General features: G+C 46.3%; 1 long non-coding RNA gene across 2 annotated transcripts in view; it reads right to left on the bottom strand.

The window, feature by feature from the left end:
• LOC110364973 (uncharacterized) overlaps positions 1–24,300 on the bottom strand; it is an 84,471-nt gene that overhangs the window by 44,177 nt on the left and 15,994 nt on the right. The window lies entirely within an intron of this gene.

Below are 24,300 nucleotides of genomic sequence, written 5' to 3'. Positions count from 1 at the left end.
TGACATCTCAGAAACACACAGCTCTTGAGTACAACCACCCTCTCTGACCTCCTACCAGGCAGAGCCATGTTTCCCACCTCCACAATCAAAGAAAATAAACACGTCCCAGCAAAGTGGCTCAAAATACCCAGGGAATTAGTCATCAAGATTCTAGTATTTGATGTCTATAAAGCCACCATAACCTGATTTTTTGTTGGTGGCGTTTTTTTGTGTGTTGTTTTGAGGTTTAAATTTAATCTGATCTTACTAATTGTGCTGGGAATAGAGCCGCTGGGATTTTTGCTTGTTATTTTAACATATGAAAACTGTCGCACAAACACAGGCGATTGCCAGTCCCGGAAATAATGCCGAGCAAGCACTGAAAGGAAACTCAAATAACTCTTCGCCCAACATTGCTTTCTAGTTCATCTGTAATAAAAACAGCAGAGAGGCGCTGAGAGCCAAAAGGTTGGCTGTTTTGTTTGACTTTTTTTTCTCCTTTGTTTTAGCTCAGGCAGCACAGGAAGGTGATATCATTGTGTAATGTAACCAAGCAGAGGAGTAATGAAAGTGCAAGCAAATAGATCAAATAGCAGAGGGTTAAATAAAAGGTGTGATAATCATGTGTTTCGCTAATTGTGTCAATAAAGTCCTATCTCTCCTCAAACAGAGGAAATGTCATCAGATATTAAAAAAAAAAAAAAGTGAATAAGCAAATGTACAAAACCTCATTATTTTTCCTCAGATGTTCTTTTTAAATGGTTGATTAAGAGAATCATGTGTTTATTCTAAATAAAATTTCACTGACTTTAATGATGTTTAAATCACCTCAAGTATGAAACCTTCTTTGAATCAAGACTTCTTCCTCCCTAGGGAAAACAACAAAAATTGCCTTTTCTGCAGTGAAGACACAGTCTTACCGCAACCCAAGCTGACCCGGGTCATGATGCCACCAACGGGACTGGACGACACCGTAACCCATTAAAATCCGGTGTCTTTGCAATGAGTTTGGCTTGTTAACTACAAAACGCGAACCAGTACCAGGCAAGCGGCAGCCTGTGGACAGGCTGGCAGACGGAGTTGCAGTTGAACTCTGCTAACTCATGCAAAAATAAATCTCAATTTCTTTACTCTTGCTTCTACTTTTTTTTCCAGGCATGGGGAGAGTTAGGAAAAGAAATATTCTCTAACCTCCCCACTGTTAAATGAACTGAAGCTAGAGGAGGTCTGACCCAAACCCCTGAGATGATGAAAACATTTTAGAAAAGGACTTGAATATCCCAAAATAACTCCCATCCCACCAATTACACAGTGAACCTCAGCTACTTTGATGACACTCAAAATGCCTGTAAAACCTGTTTCTCTCCTGCAAGAACACGTGCCTAAAATCCCTGAGCTAACGGTTTTCTCTATAAACCAATTACCTGCAAAATATGAGCATGCAAACAGAGATAAATCTCTGTCACCAGATAAATTAGACCTGCCCCACAGACCCAACCCCTTGTTGTGCTGTGCCCAGAGCAGCACCAGGGCTTTTTGTCCGGGCTCCACCATGGATGTGTCAATACCTACTTTGACCACTTCTCCTGAGAGACAATGGTCCTAACTGTCCAGTGAGCAAAAATGTCATCTTCTTCTTTACCTCTTTTTATTTATCGCCCAGTCTCGCATATACCACACAACTCACATCACTCCCATCATCTGCCTTCAAGCCCAGATGGATGACAGCAGGACCCAAGGGCTATGGAAGAGCTCAGTGACCAGCACCTTGCACATGTGTTTTTACAGAAACATATGGGCTTTTCTAGTCAAGTTATAAGGGTTGGGACAACTGATAAACCAATGACAGATTATTAGTGTTAATTTTAAGCAGCTTCCTTCATGGTATGGAGGATCCTCAGCACCTTTCATCCCTGGATGTAAGGAGAAGATACTATCAGGAGTTGGACTCGATGATCCTTGTGGGTCCCTTCCAACTCAGGACATTCTATGATTTTATCTCAGTGCTTCCTAGTTTGGGATGCAGATGAAGTGCAAACTCTTGTGCCCTGGAGAGATGCCTAAAAAGTCAATTTTCCAGTTCCTTGGACTCTGCCCTTAAAATATGCCAGTTCATTAATGCTAAGCACTCTGCCTGCTATGAAGATCCTACCTCCACCTCCAGCTCACTGCACTCTAGGTTCTCAGTAGCCTTCTGCTTGCCTCTCAAATCAGAGGGTCTTCCTTGCAGACTGCCTAGGAGTATTGCCTAACACCAACAGTTTAGGTCTTGCCCTAAATAACTTACTGAGGGTCATGCGGTAGGCTGGCACCAAAGCCCTGCAGAACATCCAGATTCTGCAAGTCATGGGTGAGCACTTGAAAACACATCCATCCTCCTCATCCCTTGAAAAACACATCCAACCTTCCCATCCCTTGATGAGGAATAACTCCGCTACTCGTACACAACAAGGGTTCAATCACCCACACGAAGAAACACGAGGCACTGAGCACACGTCCAGCTCCAAGCAAATAAGGCATCAGCCTCAACACGAGAGCAGCACTGAGCCCACGGCTCCTCTCCAAGAGCAGCAAGAACAAGTCAACATGAGCTGAAGGAAAACAGCAGCAAGCAAAACGTGTCCTGCTACGGAGAGCCCCCAGATGATTAATAGCGGCGCTAAACATGCTAGAGAGACTCGCTGCTAATTAGTTAAGAAATACAGGGGGAAAGAGAGAGGAATAAGGAGTTCCACCTGTTAAATTTTGACCATTAAAGAGTCCCAAGTGCAATGGCCAATTTTAAAAAACAAAGGGTGTTTTCTGTGCCTGTGGTTTTTGTTTTAAGGAAAGGGCTGTTTTTCCACTTCAGCGTGTTCGTTACAACCCAGCCACGTGAGTTAAGTGCAGTAAGGGGCCTGTTAAACCTCACAACCCGCTGTAGTAAGCTCCAGAGGTGACTTTATTATGGGCAAGAATGCAACCGGTGGTGTTGGCCAACACTGCTCCATCCACCAGGCACCCAGCTCCCCGGCACCAAACTCCCCTCCTAAACACAGGGTGAACATCCAATATGTTTCATTACATCCCCATGCAGAATAACATTTCCATGCGCAGAGACTGCTTATCAAAGTCAATGTTAAACAGCAGGGGAAGGAAAAAAACCCAACCACACAACTTTTCTACTTTTCTATAAATTCTCTAGCCTATTTTAAGTAGGTGTTATTTGCTAAAAAGCAGCAGATTGCTATAGCGAGTAGCCCAGCCACCATGGGGGGAATGGTTTTCTTCTGGTTTCATGAACCAAAGCAGGTTGAGCACCAGCGCTGGTGGAAGGAAAAGGACAGGATCAAGCCCAAACTGTCCCCTACAATAACATGCAGCCGATGAATCAGCTCAAGCCATCTCCAAAAGCCTCTCCTTGGCTGTTACCTCCCTGTTCTTAGGTACGCAATTTTCAAAGAGCTATAGACTGAACCTGGCATAGCAGTGAGAGTGGCAAAATCAGAGGTTTTCAGGACAACATCACCTGTGTTTTGTATCATTGAAGAAGCATGATCTTTTTTACTTTATGGACTCATGGAAAGTCACTGGTAATAGTATCTTCTATCATGTGCCTATGATACTTATGTCCTTATAACAAAATTTTTCAAATATTCTACCCCCTTCCAAAAAAAATGTAAGGGCTGCTGCTCCTTTTCCTCCTCACTCAGCAACACCAAATTCTTGGAGTAACCTGACTGCTTTGGAGGGCTTCACAAGCTTGGTCAATAGCCACATCACAGGCAGTCTCCAGAGTGAGGGCTTTGCTCCTAGATCAGAAAAATCAGCTATGGCTGGGACATGATTAACGAAGGGAGGTCACTTCACAGACAGTCCACCAGCCTGCAACCAGGTGAAGACAAATGCACATCCAACTAGCAGTGAAGATCAGGAGAAGACCATTACAGTTTGCTCATTAACCCCCAAGAGCTGGTAAACTTGCATCAGCCTGAGATACCCTCTGGAACAACCCACTGTTTGTACTAGGGAGTATTTTATGAAAACAAGGTGGAGGCAAGAACCATTTATCGTGTCTCATCCTACCATTTTTCATTCTACAAGTCAATCCCTCCCTGCAAACTCCAACCAAAAGATGTTTGAAGGAGAAAGATAAGCATTGCCCAGTAGATGGGGAACTCCAACCTACACTTCGCCCAAAGACGAGTCATTTGATAACACAAAGTGCAACAGAAAAATGCTTCCAAGAACTACTGACTCTTCTAACAGTTCCAGAAGAAAGTGCACTTCTTAAAATGTAACCCTAGATATTCCATTGAAGGTATCATCACACAAATCCTCCTCCCTTGCATCCATCCAAGGCTCTTCACCAACACTCAGTATGGATCTGCCAACCAACCTGAACCACCACCTAGGAGACCAAGGGGCTGTATTTTTACAGCTCAAGTTCTCACACAAAAGGCAGGTCTTGACTATGCCTTTTTGTCTTCCCAAAATAATTCCAAATGAGGATCACAAGCAAGGCCATTATTTAAAACACTGCTGAAAAGCCTTACCAGGAAAACTGTTCTTCTAACCCTTTTTGTTTTGAAGACAAAAAGCAACATTTTAAGCAAATGTCCCACAATCTGACATTTTAAGCACCTAATGTCACCTTGGACCATTTTCAAAGTAAGATTTAATAACCATATGTTCCAGCTGCACCAGCTGACATAGTTATACTCAGAGAAAAAAACTTTTAATATGTTACCTAAGGGGAAGCGGGGGGAGACACTTTCCTAACAAATGAAAGCTGTTGCATAGAAAAGACCAAAGGAACAAACTGTAAGGTAAATATTAACTATCGTTCTTATAGTACACAAGACAAAAATGTTCCCCAACTTATTAGGGGACAGTACCAAGAAAAATCATTCTATTTCATGCTATTGAAATCACCTCTAACATGGAAAACAGCATTCCATACATCCTCCTCTCCACAAAAATGCTTTGCAATGAATCAGTGTCATTCTCAAGAGATACTGAGTTGCCTCACCTGGAAAAAATGAAAGGTCACAGAAAACCGAAGTCTATCAAGAAGGACCATTTCAGCCCCGAACCAATTCCAGCTCAGACAACGGCTCTGCCCCCTCCGAGATGCCATCAGGCTCCTTGGGTAGGAGGAACATCCACCTCCCCGCTCAGTGATGCTCCAAGGGTGCAGGTCATTCAATAACAAGCTGACCCATTTAAAAAAAAAAAAAAAGCCTAGCAATCTTTTTTTTCCTTCTTTCATTTCAGAACATCTGTGCAAGACCCCAGCACAAACTGCCCCTGTCTTGCAATTACAACTTTAGCTGGGTGCAGGTGAGACCAGAGGAGCTGTAACCCCAGCACTGTCCCTCCAGCTGCCCCATCCGGGCACTGCAGGGTGAGGGACCCTTTGCTGATCCAGTTCCCAAACTTTGCTGCTGTGGGATGCACATGACAGGAAAAATCAGACTTGCAGATTCTGGCTTCAAAGCTGTTTTACAGAAATGCTGACCCCCAGGCTAAGCTTGCAAAGATAAGCTGTGCCCCTTCAAGTGCAGAAGGAAACAGACTTCCATTTTACTTGCTTGCTTACTTTTTTTTTTTGAACAGTTTCTCATTTAAATCAATAATCTCTCTCCATCAACTTCAACTACTAAAAGAAATGTCAAGATCTATGCATCGAAATGAAAAGCAGGTTCCTCCACCTGGGTGGAGGGAAGCACATCAATCAGCAAGGTGAGGGGCAACATCACCACCCCAACATGGTACCCACCAACCCCACATGGTACCAGCCAGGCTGCAAGAGCAATCGCAGCTCCTTCAGCTCTCTCTTCAGCACATAAGGTATTTCACGTTTATTTGGGGTTCTCCTGCCTGAGTGCAGGGCTGTTCAGCCTGGAGAAAAGGAGGCTGAGGGGAGACCTTATCACTGTCTACAGCTACCTGACAGGAGGTTGTAGCATGGAGGGGGTTGGTCTCTTCTTTCAAGTAACAAGTAGTAGGACAAGTGGAAACAGCCTCAGGCTGCACCAGTGGAGGTTTAGATTGGATATCAGGAAAAAATTCTTCACAGAACGGGTTGTCAGGCATTGAAACAGGCTGCCCAGGGAAGTGGTGGAGTCACCATCCCTGGAGGTGTTTAAAAGGCATTTAGACGAGGTTCTTAGGGATATGGTTTAGTGCCAGAGTTAGGTTAGGTTATGGTTGGACTCAATGATCCTGAGGGTCTCTTCCAACCAAAATTATTCTATGAATGGGAGCCCAACTACTGCACTTTTTTCTTCTTTTTTTTAAATTTAATTATTTTAATTCCTTACAAGAGAACTCTCAGTTGATATGTACCCGTCCCTTGGAAGCTGGCTTACACCTACGTTTCCATCACACTGTTCACACCCAAATGGGCACCATTTCACCTCCCGTGCCGCCTGTGGGCTCAAATAAGAACCTCTTTCTTTCCTCAGGTCCCATACGCAGGCACGTGGCAGCAAGGAAACCATCAGCTCTCCCACCAGCCCATGTCTAGCCCTGAAGGCCTGCAAGAGCTCTCACAGGTACGAGTTGGAATGGTTGCTTCATCTCCAGGGATGCTCAGTTGCATCCCGATGTGCAGCCCGGTGCTGGGCTCCCCTGCTGGGCATCATTGCAGGATTCCCAGGAAACCGGGAAACTTTCCAGCAAAACTCACTTGTGCCTTGGCCAAAATGAACTGTGGCTTCCCACACTTGGCTTGGTCACCATGAACCATCCCAGCTTCCTAGAGCGCGGCTCAGCCTGAATCTTGCGGTCGCTTTTTGCTACCTTTTATTTATGATTTTTACTCTACAGCATTAGTTACCAGCATCACAGTATCACAGTATGTTTGGGATTGGAAGGGACCTCAAAAGATCATCTAGTCCAATCCCCCTGCTGGAGCAGGAACGCCTAAGTGAGGTCGCACAGGAACCCCAAATAAACGTGAAATACCTTATGTGCTGAAGAGAGAGCTGAAGGAGCTGCGACACTAAGTCACCTAGAAAAATAATCCTCCTGCTCGTTACATTTTTGGTTCTTCATCTTAGATCTGTTCTTTAAGCCTTCAGGATCTAGACTGTCACCACGAAGGCTAAAATTATACTTTATAGTCAAACAAATGCTGAAATTCTCACAAGACTAGGCCACTCCAGGAGCAAAGGAGTTGTGCTAAAACTACGAAAGTGGCTAACAACAAGATTAGTTAGATCCTATTGAAAAAAAACAGAACACCAAAAAACCCTACAAAAAATGAAGGCACCAGGCCTTTACTTTTCAAATGCACAACCACCCAACTCAAGGCATCTCCTTCACAGCTGACATTTGCTTTCATCAAACCACCACCACCACCTTCTGAAATCCCTCAACTGAACTGGATTTGCAGCTCTCCCTGTTAAACCATCCATACCGCCACTGCTTAAAGTCCAAGAAAGTAGAGACGTGGCACCCACCAGAGTTGGGATGGTGGGGTTGGTCCTCTGAAAGAACCAGTGGGACAAAGACTCAGCAGAAGACCCCAGTGCTGGTGAAGTTTGAGCGCTGCAGCATCAAACCAATGCAGCTCTGGCCCTGCAAACACTGAACTGATTTGTTGGTCCAACAAGGCCAAAAGAGGACATTTCTGACCCCCTGCTCTTCTCTGTGCTATTCTGAACCAGTTCAACTCATTAATCCCAAGGGAAACCACCCACTGCTCTTTGATGGGAGGGTTTTTTAGTGGGTAAAGCAAACCAGCCCAATGCTAGTTGAGAAGCACCAAGGGGGTAATACGGGCGAAGAAGGAAAAAGCCATTTTTTAATGAGTGTAAATCACCTCTCGCACAGCTGACGCATTTCAAGCTTAATATTTGGCTCCTTTTAAAGCTGAATTCTCAGTGTTTGCCTCGTCCTCCGAGAACCAGACAGGAGCCCATGGTAATGACTTTCCCTGCGCACTGTCACACTTGGCTGGAGGTCCGAGCATCCCCACGTGCTCGGGGCTGGCACCCAGCTCCGCAAAGCCAACCGAGGTGAAGATTCCAAAACAACACCTCTGGGAATAGCAGTGACGAGATATTTTGGCAGATTAGGCTCTGTCTTCCTGTTACTTTTTTTAAAGCTCCCACTTATTAAGGGCACATGTGCAATATTCTGTAAATAATAACAGAAAGTGTTTGCCATTAAGCTGAAGCCCATGGAATAATTTTACTCATTTTAGCTGGCAAATCCAAATAAAAGCCTGCCTGCCGTTATAGGCAGCTTTAATGTGTAGCTCAGTGAAGTCAACGGGCACGAGCTCAGGACCTTCTTGAGGTGAAAGAAAATATTATTATTAGGAAAGATTTCATAACAGTCTAGGATTAGGCTTCATCCAAACATAGACATTGCATTCGTTTAACTAAATCCAGCATGGAAAAGTTTTATTGCATCATATAGTTATATTACAAATTTACAGGCCAGGACTCGTTTTTCTGCTGATATCCAAGAGTGAGCCCCTTTCCTGCTGATGCACAGACTCCCATCGAGGACTGGACTCCATCTCTACCTGCCCCAGCCCCTGCTCACTGTCTCATACCTGTAGACCAGTGCCTACCGTGCACCGCGGCTTTAATCCTCCTCGTCCAAACCAAGTCAGTGCTCCCCGTTCCCATCACTCTGCTTTCACCTACGTCGCCTCCATCCTTTAAGGTTATTGCACAACAAGAAGAAAAAAAACAGAAGCACAAAAAGACAAGACCTCTGAAAACACACCTGACTCCTGCATAACCTTCTCTGTTTCACAAATAAACACACAGCCTAATAGTGGCAGGGAGCTGCAGGGAACCAGCTGTTTGCTCCTCACTCCGGCTCTGCCTCCCACAAACCCTGCGCCATGCACAGAACAGACAGGGCAGCGCTCAGGGCCAGCTCAGCTGTGTGGATGGGCGACCTCCCCAGGCTGGCACCCCCATCATTTTGATGTCTAACCTTCCCGCAACCCAAAGAGGAGATTTTTTCTAAATTTTACTCCAAGACTAGTGATGCACTGCACACCTTCTCACCCATTTATTGCTAATAATATTTTTCTTTTAGTCATGTCCAGGCTCTTAAACATTTCACATCCAGGCTTTCTGAAGAGCGAGCATGCTGCTTCTGAAATGAATGCCACATGTTGGTGTTCAGACTAGAATGACGAGAAAAATAAGAGAAAAAAACCCTGAAAACAGGAATATTTTGTTACTATATTAACATTTAAAGGCATCAAAGGAATTCCTAGCCACATACCCTTTGCTGTACATGAATGCAGTTAAATACTATATTTACATACAAGGCCTGCTGCATGTGTCTCAACAGAACTTGCAGTCCAAAAGGCCCCTTTTCTTTTGCAGGGACGATGCTGCCGTGCAGGGTCCACTCTGCCAACACATCTCCTGGTAGACATTACTGCCCGCTCTGCTCTTTGCCATGACCCCGTTACTGGAAGCACTGCCTGGGCTGCCAAGCCAGGAGAGCAACACAGGTGAGCGCTCTTTGGTTTGCTCCAAGGAGAAATAAAAAAGGAAAGAAAAGAAGAAAAGAAGAAAAGGTAGGGTCAGATGAAGCTGTTTAAAGATCCACTTGAGCTCACTGGATGGGAAGGGAAAATGCCTGGAGCCTCCACAACTGCTCCTGCAGCACTGACCATGAATCGCATCCATGGCTTCACATGGGGAGAAAGGCACACCAGCCTGCCTACCCAACCTACAGTGTCTACCAGACCTACGTGTGAAGTCAGGGACTTTCAACTGCTGTGCAAATACATTACCAGCAAAAGCAGACCCATCTGTCACCACGCACCTGAAGCACCCAAGCTGCGCCCAGCCTGTGCTCTGAGCTTGGCTCCCCTCCTGCCCAAGAGCTGCTCAGCCTTTCTTAAGCATCTGACTTACCCTTGCTGAGAGCAAACAGTTCTACTTCAGCATCTCCATTAATTTCAACGGAGTCAGAATTTCTCTCTCATGGTCATAATCTGCACCAGGGATAAAGGTATAGGAACAGAAGACCTGTTCTCATGTAGATGTCCATCCTTTATCACCAAGAAAGGAAAGATTATTGCAGGTGATACCATCCTTCTTTAAGTGAAGTCATGTTAGCCCAAATCCATAAACCCTCAGGGCTATTTGGCTGAAATATCTGAAATAACTTCCTTCTGAAGACTGCTCATGAAGATACTCCCTTTGCCAATCTCCTTCCTAGGCTGAACTCATTTCTCTTGAGGATGATGCTGGAGCAGAAGCCAGTGGCCTTTCCAGACCACTGTCCTCATTTACTTGAGACAGTAAATGCAAAGCTGATACACACATGGTACATAATCATACTGTTGGATATATTTGGTGAAGGAAACTCCAAAGGTTAAAGAAAAAGAAGAGAAGGAAGGAGGGAACACTTAAAACATATCAAGAATATGATAGTAAGTGGCATATTAACAACTGAACTTCACGATTGAGGGCTAACAAACAGAAAAAAAATAATTATAGGAGGTTAAACCTGTTCAATTTTTTCTCAAGAAGATGACACCTCCTGCCCTCCCCTGACCCATCCAACACTGCTTATTTGGGAGTCGGGCTATGGGATCAGACACGTTTGTGGCTGATGTAACCCAGGAAACCTGACGCTGTGACGTTCTCAATCCCAAGTGTGCTCCTGCAGCCGGCACTGTCCCACCACTGCCCCGTGACCCCAGAGGGGGTGGCAGCTGGGGTGTGATGCAGCAAGGCTATAAAAAGCTGAGGATGCAGCCAGGAAAGTGGTGGCCGACCTGCTCCAGCAGCGTGCCAGCATCACCTTTCACCTACATCTGCCCAGCCACTTTCCCAATAAAAGATTATCTTGGAAAAACAAGCCCCGTCACGGCTGCTTGCTCCAGTAGGTCCCACTATCAGGTGGCAGGGGGGGCGGAATCCATGCCCAAAGCTGTCCCCTGGGTCACAGGGATCAGAACACGCTCTCACAGGAAAAGGAAGCCTCTTCCCAAGCCCCTTCCCATCCCCAGCAGCTCCTGCCAGGGCTCAGCCCCCTTCATCACTCCGCAGAGGCTGCCCCCACACCACGGTGTAAGCAAAAGCCTCAGCATCTTCAAGCAGCAGACTGATGTCCCCTTCCCAAAAACGGTCACCAGGGAACAGCACAGCAAGAACATCAATGGCACACTGAAAAGCCCCAATGGATTTTCTAGCTCCATCCCCCCAGCTCTCTGACCTGGCAGCAACATGTGATGGACTCAGGATCTGAAAGCCAGCAACAGAGAATCACAGAATCATAGAATAGAATCATAGAACAGTGTGGGTTGGAAGGGACCTTCAAAGCTCATCCAGTCCAACCCCGCTGCCATGAGCAGGGACATCTTCACCCAGATCAGGTTGCTCAGAGCCCCATCGAGCCAGGCCTGAGATGTCTCCAGAGATGGGGCATCCACCACCTCTCTGGGCAACCTGGGCCAGGTTTTCACCACTCTCACTGTAAAAAATTTCTTCCTCCTGTGTAGCCTAAATCTCCCCTCCTTTAGTTTAAAAACATTGGCCCTTGTTCTATCAGAACAGGCCCTACTAAAGTCTGTCCCCATCTTCCTTACAGGCTCCTTTTAAGTACCAAAGGCTGCAATAAGGTCTCCCTGGAGCCTTCTCCAGGCTGAACAACCCCAACTCTCTCAGTCTGGATCTGGGAAATCCAACTTAGCAGACTCAAAAAGGAAAAACCTATCAGAAATGCACCAGCCCCAGAGGAAGGTGCCAGAAGCTACCAGCAAGGGGATGTTTACATCCTCATCTGATGTTGGCTCCATAAAAACATTCTCACTGCTTCCCATGCAGGACCAGACTGCTCATGCCTAGACATAACTCGGCTTCACTCCTCTCCACATCCTCCCCAGTATCCAGCTCCTCCGGCTCCCACACACAGCATCCTGGGAATCACAGGCACTGCAACGATCACTCTACCTGGGCAGACAAGTCCTTATTCCAGCTAAGCTGTTGTGCTCATTTTAGCTCCATCATCCAGCAGGATGGACCTTTGAGCTATCAAAGTGCTGCAGTCAGCCAGTGAGACATCAGAGAGCCCAGTAAAAAGTTATGTTGGACACTTTCAAGATTCAGCTGGACAGGGTGCTGGGCCACTTTGTCTAGACTGTAATTTTGCTAAGAACGGTGGGACCAGATGATCCTTGAGGTCCCTTCCAGCCTGGTATTCTGCAATTCTATGTCAGCTGTTCCTACACTTTTGTTTTGCTTATCTGGATTCACATCCATAAGGACTAATTATTTATTTATTTAGCTATCTGTCTTTACGTTCTTCTATACCATCTTTCAAGTCATCCACAGGCTGTCACTATATACACACCACCAACCAAAAATGTTACCATAGTCTTGATTATTAGAAAAATAAAAGCACCATTTTTTTTTTCCTGATGGTTAAACTGATCTATCAAAAGAAAAGGGCCTCACACAACACAGCAAGACGGCTGTGAACATAAGACTGGCAGAAGAGTCAGGACTCCTTAGAAATGTGTTTTCAGGAAGAAAGTGGAAAGATCCTGGTAGATATTACCAGTTTTTTCCTACCTCAAAAGCAACATGGATTAACAAAGCCAATAAACACAACTTGGAAACCTATACTGGAGTGCCTTGGCCTTGATTTTGGTCTTGAAATAACCTGCCCCAAGCTCAAGAATCAATCTTAACGTTTATTTTTAGAATGCATTACCTTCAAACCTCCAGACCTGTCCTTTAAATAGTTCAAAATGCTAGCTACCTTTTCCATTTTTTTTCCATGAGGCTAAAAACATGATCTGTGAAGTCACATTTATCAAGAAAGACTTGTCTATCATCGCTATCTCGGTTAGTACTTTTCCAAGGAAAGCAGGGTTCATTTCACAGCAGATGTGGGCTTTCCCACCACGTACCACCAGGAATGTATCATGTAGATATCCAGGCATGCCAAAGCCAGCCTGCTCTTTCCACAGCTACACCAAAGTTCTGGCCTTGAGCTGACAAGGCCCAGTTCAGCTGATAACTGTTACTGTCACTGACACAAGTCAAATCTGTGTAAGACCTTGCTCTCTCAGTGGTTCATTTTCTCAGAGCTGCCAAACTTGTTCCACGTGGCTATTCAATCTGGATACAAAGGGCTTGCAGCAAGTATCTGCAGCAACTCTAGGCACATTTTAACTTTATTTGAGGAAGTCTGTGGGCTCTCAGCCAGGCTGGGGAACGTGCACAGCTGCCGTGTGGTTCTACATGCAGTTCGTGTACCTGCACCACCACCAGTCAGGGCCCCAAAATGCACGAAATTTATGGTTTTCCTTGAACCAAAAGTCATGTTGGTAGAGATCTGCATAAATGCACCCAAGCCAACACGAGGACATCCGAACTTCCTGTCTTCTCATGAGCGTTCACAATGGCATAAAGCCACTGAAGACCACACATGGGACTGGGAGGGATGGTGAGAATCTGTTCTCCGACCCTAACGCGGTGGAACGGAGCGACAGAAATAGCCCTACTTGTGGAACATGAGGGGATGAGGGACCTTGTGATCCTCAAACGCCTTAACGTCACCACTTCCTGCCACCCTCCTCCTCTGTGTACCCCTAGAAAGGGATCTCTCTGAAACTGTCTTCTAAACCCAAGCCCTCAAGCATCCCCACGGACGCACACAACCCAGAAGCCTGCAGTAGTTCACTGTATGTTATTTTAAGTGGTTCGGTTGCATTAACGAAGTCTTATTCATCAGGATGCCCTGAAGCACATTAGGCCCTAATACGCAAAGATCACAGCTCTGCATATCTAAAAGAACCAGGAATAACTCTGAAGAACGTGAACCCTCCGGAAACCATGTGATGAGGCTTCCAGTGACAGGGATGGCTTTTAAATACGGTGAAACAGGAATCACCAGGTGGGATCAAAACCAACCACTATTCTTGCTCAGCAGCTGGTTCTTCAGCCTGAGATGTTTTGGAGAACAGATCCACACAGGCGCGAGAGGACGCTCCCACCAGCACCCATCACCAGCACACACAAAACACTTGCTGCATTCTGCAGCTCAAATCAACAGTTTAAACCAATTCCTCAGCTGCTACCAGTCGCAGCACAGCAGCCGACACGGTTCCCCTCCTGCCACCCATGGCAAGTACAGTGGCCTCCAGGAAGCAGAGCAGACAGCTGACACCTGACAACATCCACCACAGTGGTTGCACTGCTGGGACACCACCTGCCACAACCCCTAGAGGTCCATTTAACCACAGGGTCACTGCTTAAACCAGCCATGTATTTCCATGTAGAGTTATTTATTTATTTATTTATTTCTCTCAGATAGCTTTCTTCTTGAGTTTTTGCCCCACCTGACCTATTCTGAATCTCACCAGGGTATAAATTCATGCCTGGTAGTAAAGGAGGGTGCTGCCTCCCCAGCCCAGGTGAGTCAAAATGAGACAGCTCAGGCATCTGCTACCCACCACTGTCTACTTCACCTCTACTCCTACATGAGTGCACAAAACACCTATTTCAGGTGACTTTAATGTGCTGGGTTACAAGGCATGACAATGCCCGAGCTCCTTCATGTGGTGGTCTCCATTTTCATGTGGTGGTCTCCATTTTCATGTGTTCCAAATGAAACTTCAAAAGAAGTGGTGTGGTTCTGCAAGTTTTCAGCCACCTCAGATGAACCTCCTGCAAGTCAAAACCTTGTGTATTAGAACACTGTGGCTCCATAGCATCCTACGTAGCAACTCCCCCATTTGGTAGCTCAAGTACTGGTTCTACAGAGGTGAATTCCCATGATCATGTTGTACCGACAGCCCTCACAAAGGCAGAGCCACCCAGCATCCTGGGAAGCAGCGAGCACAAGCAGGTTCTGCTCTCTAGTAAATGGGAGTATGTCTGGTTTCGGTGAGTCACCGAGGCAAAGCACCAGGTCTTGAGAATGGTCCTTCCCACTGCCAAGACTGAGAAATAATATAAGCTGGATGACGAAATGCAGGGAAAAATAAAACAAAACACAATATCACACCGTGGTTCATTTATTGTTTCAAACAGCTGCAGCAGAAATTATGCTTTTGTTTTTGCTGCCTTTTCTCTTTTTCTCCCCCTTCCCTTCCACACAGATGAAATGAAGCACAGAAAGCAAGGGTCCTGTCAGCACCTGTTCTGCACCGATGGTTTGTTCTTAAGGGCCAGCCAGGGAAATGGACCTCAAATTATGACCACAAGTACAACTGGATAGATAAACGTCTCCCAGAGATAAAGCCCTTATTTACAGTAGAGCACACATCTACTTCAGACTGCACTACTGCAAAAAGCATCTTTGTCCATCTACAACAGGGGCTTGTCCCGCCTTCGTTGCATGAGTAGCTGGAGTTAGAATAAACCCACAGTGCAGAGGAGGACCTCTTGAAAGCCAGCTGAACCATGGCACCGTCTAAAAGCTTTGGTGTTTCACTTCAGCTCCTGTGACCTCCCATTTGGAAAGATGCAAATAGTTTAAACGAAGAACTGAAGCACCCAAGTCTGCTGAAAACTGGAAGTAGAAATTCAATCTTAGCAGAAAGCCTATTATGAAGAAAACCATCACAGAATTATAGCTGGATCTAAGAAGATGACTAAGAAGTCATTACTGCCACAATTCTAATCAAAAGTAAGTATGTCATCGCATTTCTTGTGCTTTTTATAACTCACATTGCCAAACAATCCTGGTAAAGACTCAGCCATGAAAAATAAACAGCTTTCACTGATGCTCCTTCTAAGTACTGCACACTTTCCTGCAAAGACACCAAGCTTGGGGCTTGGTGCCGGAGTTGGGCGAAGGTCAGTTTTAGTTAAGGTTGGTCCCATTAGAAATTTCATGACTCTCTGCAGATGGGCTGGGATCAATCCATCCCTGTTTTTCCAAGCACAAGGCATCAGAAGTAAGATGACCAGCATCACACACCCATCACTGAGTGACCCAGCTGGTGCTGATGGCCGGGAGGGAGCCAGAACATCAGCACCGCACAGCTTCAAGGGCAACACCACTCTAGAGAATGCTGCAGAGCAAAGTATTTCTGGTATATCTGAAGAAGATATAAGGTTACACAGGTATCAGCAGGATGCCCTGCCTCCAAGATGCTGTGTGTCATCTGGGAGCTCACATCCAGGAAGGACACACTGAACAGAGTCCACCAGAGCAGCAAGCTGCCAGGAGCAGGAGGGGAATGACCAGCCCCTCTGAGACAAGAGGACAGAGTGAGCTGCTTGTGTTGGACCCGCACGGCTCATAGGGGATGAGATTGCTGTCTGCGTCACAGAATGAGTGATTTAAGCTCGAGGACACCATTGGCACAAGAACAGATGAGAATCAGCTGGCTATGAACAGCTTCAAGCTGGAGCAAGGTGGTCCCTGGCCATGCCTGGCTCTGGATGGCTTCCAGATGCAGTGGGGCAGGCAGCCCAATCAATCTTGAAATGCAGCTTGATAAGTTTATTAATGAGATTATATCCCTTGGCTGCTTGTGAGGGTAAGGAAGAGACTTTCATGATCCCAGCAGTGTCAGGCATTTGTGTGTTCCTCCTCTCATTAGCAGCATTTCTTAATTGGCTGCTGCTTATCCTCTATGACCTAGACACCACAACTCCTACAAACATCCCTTCTGATGGGAACTCATTCTGAACGTGTAACAGGACGCTCTGGAAACCTAGGGATTTTAAAAGCTACTTCAAAGAAGTATTATTTATTCCATTTCACAGGTGCAACAATGAGTACAGGAGGAATCTGCTTCCACACCACAGGGAACCATTTCTCAGCACTGCGCTATGTATGACCAACACGAATTACACATCAAGCCCAAACCAGTATGACTACCAACAAGGACAAAACCACACCATGACAGAGCATGCCATATATTGGAGGGATTACCTCACTCCTTCAAGGACAAGAACTCAGAAAGCTTTCAAGTGAGCTTGCTCTGTCTGATTTCTGTTACCCTTCGCCAGCACATGAATGACAAGCAAGGTTCCACCACTCCTGTCGATCACCGAATTCTTTTCACATGCATGCTATGATAAATCCCATATAATCCTCTCTGTCTGACTATGTTTTAGGAGAGAGGTTGTCCCTACCACCTCCCAGCATGTCTCCATCTCACCGCCCAGCAGCCCCTCTGGTTTCTTATCTCCCAAATACTTCCATCACTTTTTTGGGATGTCTTTGGAGACTACTGCTCAGTGTTCTTCTAAGACATTTGTTTTCAAAGGCACTCAGATACTTTGGCAGCTTTCAGGTCCATCTGTTTAGATAAAAATTACTTTCAAGTCCAAGACTCGTAGTTTAGCCTTTCAGCTACAGCTTTCCAATGACCCAGTCTCAGTTAAGCGAGTAAACGCGGCCAATGTGTGACACCATTTCCTTCAGGACATCCCCAGTGGCTCCAATACAACTACGAGGATATGCTAATAGATTCATTTCTTGTATTCCAGTGCCGTCTAACGTGAGGTTTTAGTCCGGAGCTGCAGGGGTTTTCAAAACAGTGGGTTTGTACCAACCACGACACCCTCACCTCCCTACAAGGCTGAAGTCTCTACTTGCAGGGGCTTTACCTAAACTGAAATACACTTCATTGGCACTGAGAACACAGGGAAAAGTCTGATCACAGGTTCTCCACCCTCCATAAAGCCTGGGAGCAACCAGCTGGGGACAAATCCAAAGCCAACCCAGCTCATTAAACCATAGGGTACACCCCCTAAAATGTTCCAGTTGCAGCTGCCCAGGAATAACCCAGAGTTTTGCTTTTAATCCAGATTAAGGTAGCACCCACGTTTGCTCTGGAATATAACAAACCTGAGCTTAGACAGGTCTTGCTGTACACAGCCAGGTTGTCCCAGGTGCTGGCAGCCAGGTGCCAATCTCTTGGAGGAACTACATCTTCAACAAACCTCATCTAGCACAAAGCCTCCCCACCCTTCAAGGCAAAAAACTACAGCCACTGACAGCCCCAGATGCTGAGGATTACTTAATGTCTGGACAACTATTTGCAAGCACGAAGCCCTGTGAAAGCACAAGCAATTATGCAAATACAAAGCAAAGAGGAAATGTTGGCATCTTATACAAGCTTGCCCTCATTCTATCAAACCCTCGCAGCAGTAATGCGATCCCCCCCCAGTAAAGCTGCGGGGACTGTGTCACCTGCTTTCACGCACTCGTCTTTAGCCCCTTCTACATCCAGGAGTGAATGAATTTAATTAGTGTCTCCATCTTATTTAGATATAGTTTAAGGCGAGGGGATGTTTGCAAAGGGAATCCACTTCTCATTTCAGCCCCTTGGCCGGGCTCAGCTCGATGGGTATTTATTCAAAGCATTACCACCCTCCCTGCCTGCTCATATGCCAGGGGTTGCTCTCATCACAGCGTCACAAGTCACATCACGGCAGCAGGCTAGGCTGGCCTAAGCAGGCTGGCCTAAGCAGGCTGGCCTAAGCAGGCTGGCCTAAGCAGGCTGGCCTAGACAGCAACTGAAGGCAGCAATCCGGCGTGCTGGGAGAGTGATCCTATGCTAAGATGCTGGATTTGAGTGGGAAAAGGTCTGTCTGCGTTCCAGGACAGCAAAGCAGAGTAAAAGCACTTACTGCAACATCTGCATCGCTGCACGTAACGTGGCTAAAAAAAACAAGGAATTAAATACCAAATCAGTGAGAAATTTGCATACTGGCAAATGCTTTAGTATTTAAAAAATACAGATTTCACTTCACTATCCAAAGACTTCCTTTCCCCCTTAAATCTCATACACAAGAAAAAAAAATAATACATATCCAGAGACTTGCAAATTCTCCATCCTCAAACTGAAAGGCATATTAGCTCCTTTCTGCAGACAAGAAACCAAGGCATCTCACATTTGCCTTGGTTTGATCCATATTTAAGATGTGCCAAGAGCTGGTAAAATGATGAAAAGAAAATTAAAAGAAAATTCAGAATACACCCACAGCCCCAACCAGTGTAGTTATGCTGATAAAATGCAATTAAAAAAAAGCCTTTTTTTTTTTCTGAAGCTTATTTTTTTTCTGAGAGCCAGTTTTGGCTGCCCAGCAAAAGAGCTGCATGCAGCAGCGGGGCAGTGGATCACATCACCTGCCGCAGGTGACATCAGCATCACCCAAACATCCCTTGCTCCCCAAAATGCCACCTCCTCTCTTCCTACAGGGAGGTAGCAAAATGTCATCAGGGAACTGAAAAAGAACCTTCCACAAGGCAAAAAAAAAAAACCCAAAACAAAACAACAAAACCACACCAACCTATAAACTCAATAGTGTGGATCATCACTCCATCTGAGCAGTTTTAGGTGTTGGAAACCCAAGGGGCAGTGAAACTCAGATCCAGCACCAGGAACTCTGGGCTGCCACTACTGGACTGGGATGCTACCAGCTCTTCTCTTGGGAGAGACATTTATGCTAACACCAATACCCAGAGTAATGAAAAATTAATTAAGGATATTTTAAGGCAAAAAGAACATTTTGGTCACAGAAATCTAAATCGCCCACACCTCTTTTCACTGTGTGTGCAAGTACAGGTGTGCATCCACGCATTAAGTCTTCAATCCTGCATGCTTCAAGCAAAGGAAATACGCAAAAATGTTTTTAAACACATACAGCGCCTAAAACAGCAGCTCATACTGGTAATATAATTACTGTCACTCAGTTATTTCATCCAGGAAATTAACCTAATCAATTAGAATGATAAGACAGGCAAAACTTGGCTCTCAAGGCAGAAGCTACCATTTCTGGGGGGACCAGCTCCCCTCGGAGCTTGACGCCCTGTGGCCACCACGGTCTCTCGGCCACATCTTTGGGGATGTCCCCTGCCTTTTAATGCTGCTGCCTCTGCAAACAGCATCAGCCCCAGGGACTTGGTTTAACAGCTCATCCCTGGCCCTCCTGCAGTGCAAGAAAAGGGCGCTGATTTTATATTTGTGTTTTAAGGAGGGAGATCTAATCAAAATCAATTTAACAGAGTAAAAATCATGGTGCCATCTGAAGCCGAAAGCACAGTGAGAGCTGGCTGACAAAATAAAATGTCAAAAAACAGATACCCTGTAAAAAGACATAGATTTTAAGTACCTTGGGGTCTTAGACTCAGGTAGCTGCAGGAACATCTCCAGGAAGATGACAGCTAGTTCACTTCAGTGTATTAATATCACCGAGCTGCGGGCGCTGGGTGGCCATCACCATATTAAAACCCCCTTCATAAATCATTTTGGGAAGCTCAAAGAGCAGGTGCTTGTTTCAAAACAAGGGTACTTCAGGGGTGCCCCCCCTTGCCGCTCGTGCTGGCAGAGCCGCAGGGGCACAAACAGCTGCTGGCACGTGGTGTCACCCCCCCACATGTCCCTTCCGCTGGGAAACCACCGGCTCCCAACCTGCAGCAACCAGCATTTGGGGGTTTTGAGAAGGGGGAGCAGTGTCTGGACAGTGGGTGGGTTTGCAGGGCTTGGGCTTGGCTGGGATGTGGGGGGGGACCCCACGCTCGGGTAAGCAATGGAGGCGGGAGACAGGGCTGCATTCTTCGTAGGTGAAATAGCAGAGAAAGGGCTCTCGCTGCTTCTCTCCACATTAGTCAGCACGTAGGAACACAAAAAAAAAACGCAAAGCAAATCCGCTGTGTAGTATTAGGGATTATGACTCAGAGATAATTTCCCCCCCCACTCCGCCATGATTCATCCAGCGCAGCCTCATGGCTCAGATTCAGAGCAGCCTCACCGTTTTGGTCTCCCTCTGCCTGAAATCCCACTAAATAATTGCTCTTTGCAGTCAGCAGTGAAGAATTCAGGGTTTTTTTTCTCTCTCTTTCCCCGCCGAAGCGGGGGCCGCAGGGTTGAGCGCTGCACGCCCGGACCATGCGCCCGCGCGGATGCTCAGCACCAGCACAGCCCCGTGGGAGCCGCGTGACCGGCCGTGAGCGCAGGCGCAGCCCAAAAGCGGAGACAAACGGGACGTTATCCACAGCACAGGGGACAGCTGGCTATGAAATGCTTCTCAGGAGGCACCGAGCAAAACATCAGGAGAGGGGTGCAAGTTCAGAGAGGAGGCGGTTGCCTGACGGTGACAAGAAACATCCCACACAGCAGCAGTGTCTAACTGGAAAGGACCCAGTTTAGCTCTCGGGATGGGTCAGAGTTTGCTGCGAAGGAATCCAGAAGCAGGACAGGGGAGCCACATGGGGTTTCTAGCTAGCTAGATCATCCTTTCTGCCTCCTTTGAACCTTCAGCACCACAGGTGATAAAGGATACCTCGCTGCAGGGAATGAGACCTCCAGAAGTACCCCACACAGCCTGCACCCCACTTGTGATTTTTAGAGGAAAAGGAGCTGTAGCTGCAGTACAGACTGCTGTGGAAATAGGGGAAAAACATTATTTTGCAGAGGACGTGGCCTGGACAGACCCATCCCACAGTCAGGACACTGAGCACAAAGTGATCCGGGCTGGGCTGAACCAAACAAAAAGTGTCGTGGCCCCTTTGCATTTGGATAACAATAGCAGTACATAAATTCCACATTTCAAACATGGGTAAGACATTAAACAGAGACTCTGCAGAGAGATTAGGAGGAATAAAAAAAACACAATAAATCTTTATGTTCTTGGACTTGAACCGATTGGCAGCAAAAGCCAGGGAGCAGGGCCTCCTTTCCCCAGATACTACCACGGTGCCCTGCAGAACCAAGTGCCTTGGAGTTCAACAGCTTGCCCAAAGGTTGCAAAACACGGAGTACAGAAATATCTAAGAGACGTTCCTCCAGGCCCACTCCCAAAATCACTCTGTTCCCAAGCTGCCAGGCACCTGTGAGGTCCCTGTTCCTGCCACCCCTGCTCTTCTCAGAAAGACCACGTAAGGCACCCCTGTCAAACTCATTTTCACCAGGGGCCACATCAGCCTCGTGGTTGCCTTCGAGGGGCCAAATGTAATTTTAGGACTGTATAAATGTAGGAGTAGTTCCATTTGCCCTTTGAAGGCAACCGTGAGGCTGATGTGGTCCCTGGTGAAAATGAGTTTGACACCCCTGCTCTAGAGGAAGACACTGACTCAAAGTGCAGTTTCCACCCTTTCCACACACCCCTTGGAGCTGAGGTTCCTATCTCCCAAACGAGTGTGGAGGCACCTCATGCTCTTCTCGCTCCCCTCAGCATCCAGGACCAGACTCTGCACAAGGCACATACACAGTTTCAGCCAAAATAAAGAGTATCAACGATTAGGATTCCATCTAAACACCCTCTTCTTTAAAAAAATAACTTTCAGATTAATGATTTAAGACAATTAACTTCAAAGACTAAATTTACTACACTGAGGTCAACACAAGCTCTACAGATGTCCTGTTGGGCAGCAGGTAAGCTAATAGAACACACTCATGTTTAAAACTGCACCCTGGAAACAGTGTTTCTGTTGTGTGGAAAAAAAAAATGTGCTTTAATGACCTAAGGATCCAGTAAAAGCAACTGGTACAGAGAGACTCATCTTCTGCAGAGGGGAGCATAACCCATAACCACAAAATTAGCAGTTAACATTGTCTCATTTTACAATAAAACCCATATGCAATATTGCATCATATCATGGGGACACAAGCACACCTAACATCAGGGTTGCTCATGCTTCCAGTTATCCTTGGCAGTAAAATAAAGAAGATTAATCCAAATAACATATGCCAGAAGGAGCTCTCAAACATACTTAAGTTTCTAAACCTTATTTCCTTACCTGGATTACCACATTCCTTTAAGTAAGTGATGGGGAGACTGCAAGTTACCTGTCTAGAAGAAAAGACACCTCACCCTTACACAACCACGGGTCACCAACACCACGGGGAAGGCAGCAGGAGGTACTGACAAAAGGACAAACACTGACTCTGAAAGGACAAGAAAGAGCTAGGAGAAGGCAGCCAGCTAATAACAAAAGGAGAAGAGAAGGTATTTATGAGTGTGAATCACACATTTTCCCAGATGTCTTTCCATTAATGATGAATATCATAATTCCCCTAAATAATGCAAGGAAAATTGGTTTAATCATTTAAAGGCATCATCAATAATAAATACGTCAGCTCCAGATGCTAACCTCACTGTTCCTCCCTGCTCAGGGACTGTTTTAAGGAAAAGAGTAAGATCGCTGTCACTTTTTAATTTCGGAAAGATGCTTCAGTATCAGTCAGGGGAACGAAGGAATAACCCATGACTGAAGAATGGAAATGCGAGCGTGCACATGCCCTGCATGGTGTACAAGCTCTTTACACGACAGCTGCCGTTCCTGTGCGATAGAACAGCAATGGAAGTGCAGTTCTTGTTTACTCAAGCAGAGGTCTGCACTGAGATAGCCAGGGCCAGACAAGAGGAGAGACCTTCCCACTTGCCCGGAGAAGGTTCCCCACCAAGGACCTGTGAGGATGAGGAAGGGGCAGCACCAGAGGCAGCGCATCCATCACCTGCAGGCATGAGGGCGATGCCACCCATGAGGGGTACCCGGCTGCTCTGCCAGCATTTGAACAAGAGGGAGATGGAGAAAATGATGCACGCTGCTTTTCAATACTGGATTTCTCAGGCATTAAGAAAAAAGGAGATGCAAGAGCCCTGAGCTTCATTGCTACAATGCTGCTTGCAAAAGCCACCGTGCTCCAGGTATGGAGCATCCTCTACACCCCTGGACAATTGGGACAGGTTTCCCAGCTCACCTTGACCTGGGCACTGACTTCTCTGAGTCACCCCCTCCCCGAGGCGTGTCTCAACGCCATGCTCTATCATGACAAAATCACAGTCCCAAGGGCTCCTGCTGCCATGGCAATCCCAGGCACTAAAGACAAAGGTGATGGATAAGCTCTGAGGGACCAGTAGGAAGAGCTGTTTGGGGATGTCCTATTCGCAGGATGGAAGAAGGGAAAGGAAAAAGAGGTAGAAACCCCAAATCACAGGGACACCATGTTTCCAAAATGCTGGCCCATTTTCCCGAAAAGTATTTTCCTTGCAAATATAGGAGGGGTACGGAAAGCAGGGGAATCAATCTGCATAAAACTGGTATATTTTTGACATCCAAAGTAATTTTCTGGCATCCTGAAAATAAAAGGGGGGGTGACCACCAGCAGAGAAGATGGAAAACCAAGTGCACAGAGCAATCACAAGCATGCAGTGTCTCACAGCGAGGAAACCCAGCCTGCCGCCTCTGCCAAACTTCTATCAGGGGCCGGGGTGGGACAAAAGGTTTCTGCCACCAAACCATGATTTGTATTGTTTCAAACTTTTCTCTTTTCCCTTGGAGTCACTCTTCCGATTCAGAATCTGTACTATTTTAAGCAACTTTGCTAAAAAAAAAAAACAGAGTCTAATGCTTGTTTGGCCTGTC

The sequence above is a fragment of the Columba livia genome, chromosome 2, assembly GCF_036013475.1.
Source record: "Columba livia isolate bColLiv1 breed racing homer chromosome 2, bColLiv1.pat.W.v2, whole genome shotgun sequence".
Lineage (NCBI taxonomy): Eukaryota > Metazoa > Chordata > Aves > Columbiformes > Columbidae > Columba > Columba livia.
This window is presented reverse-complemented; position numbering and strand designations above follow the sequence as displayed.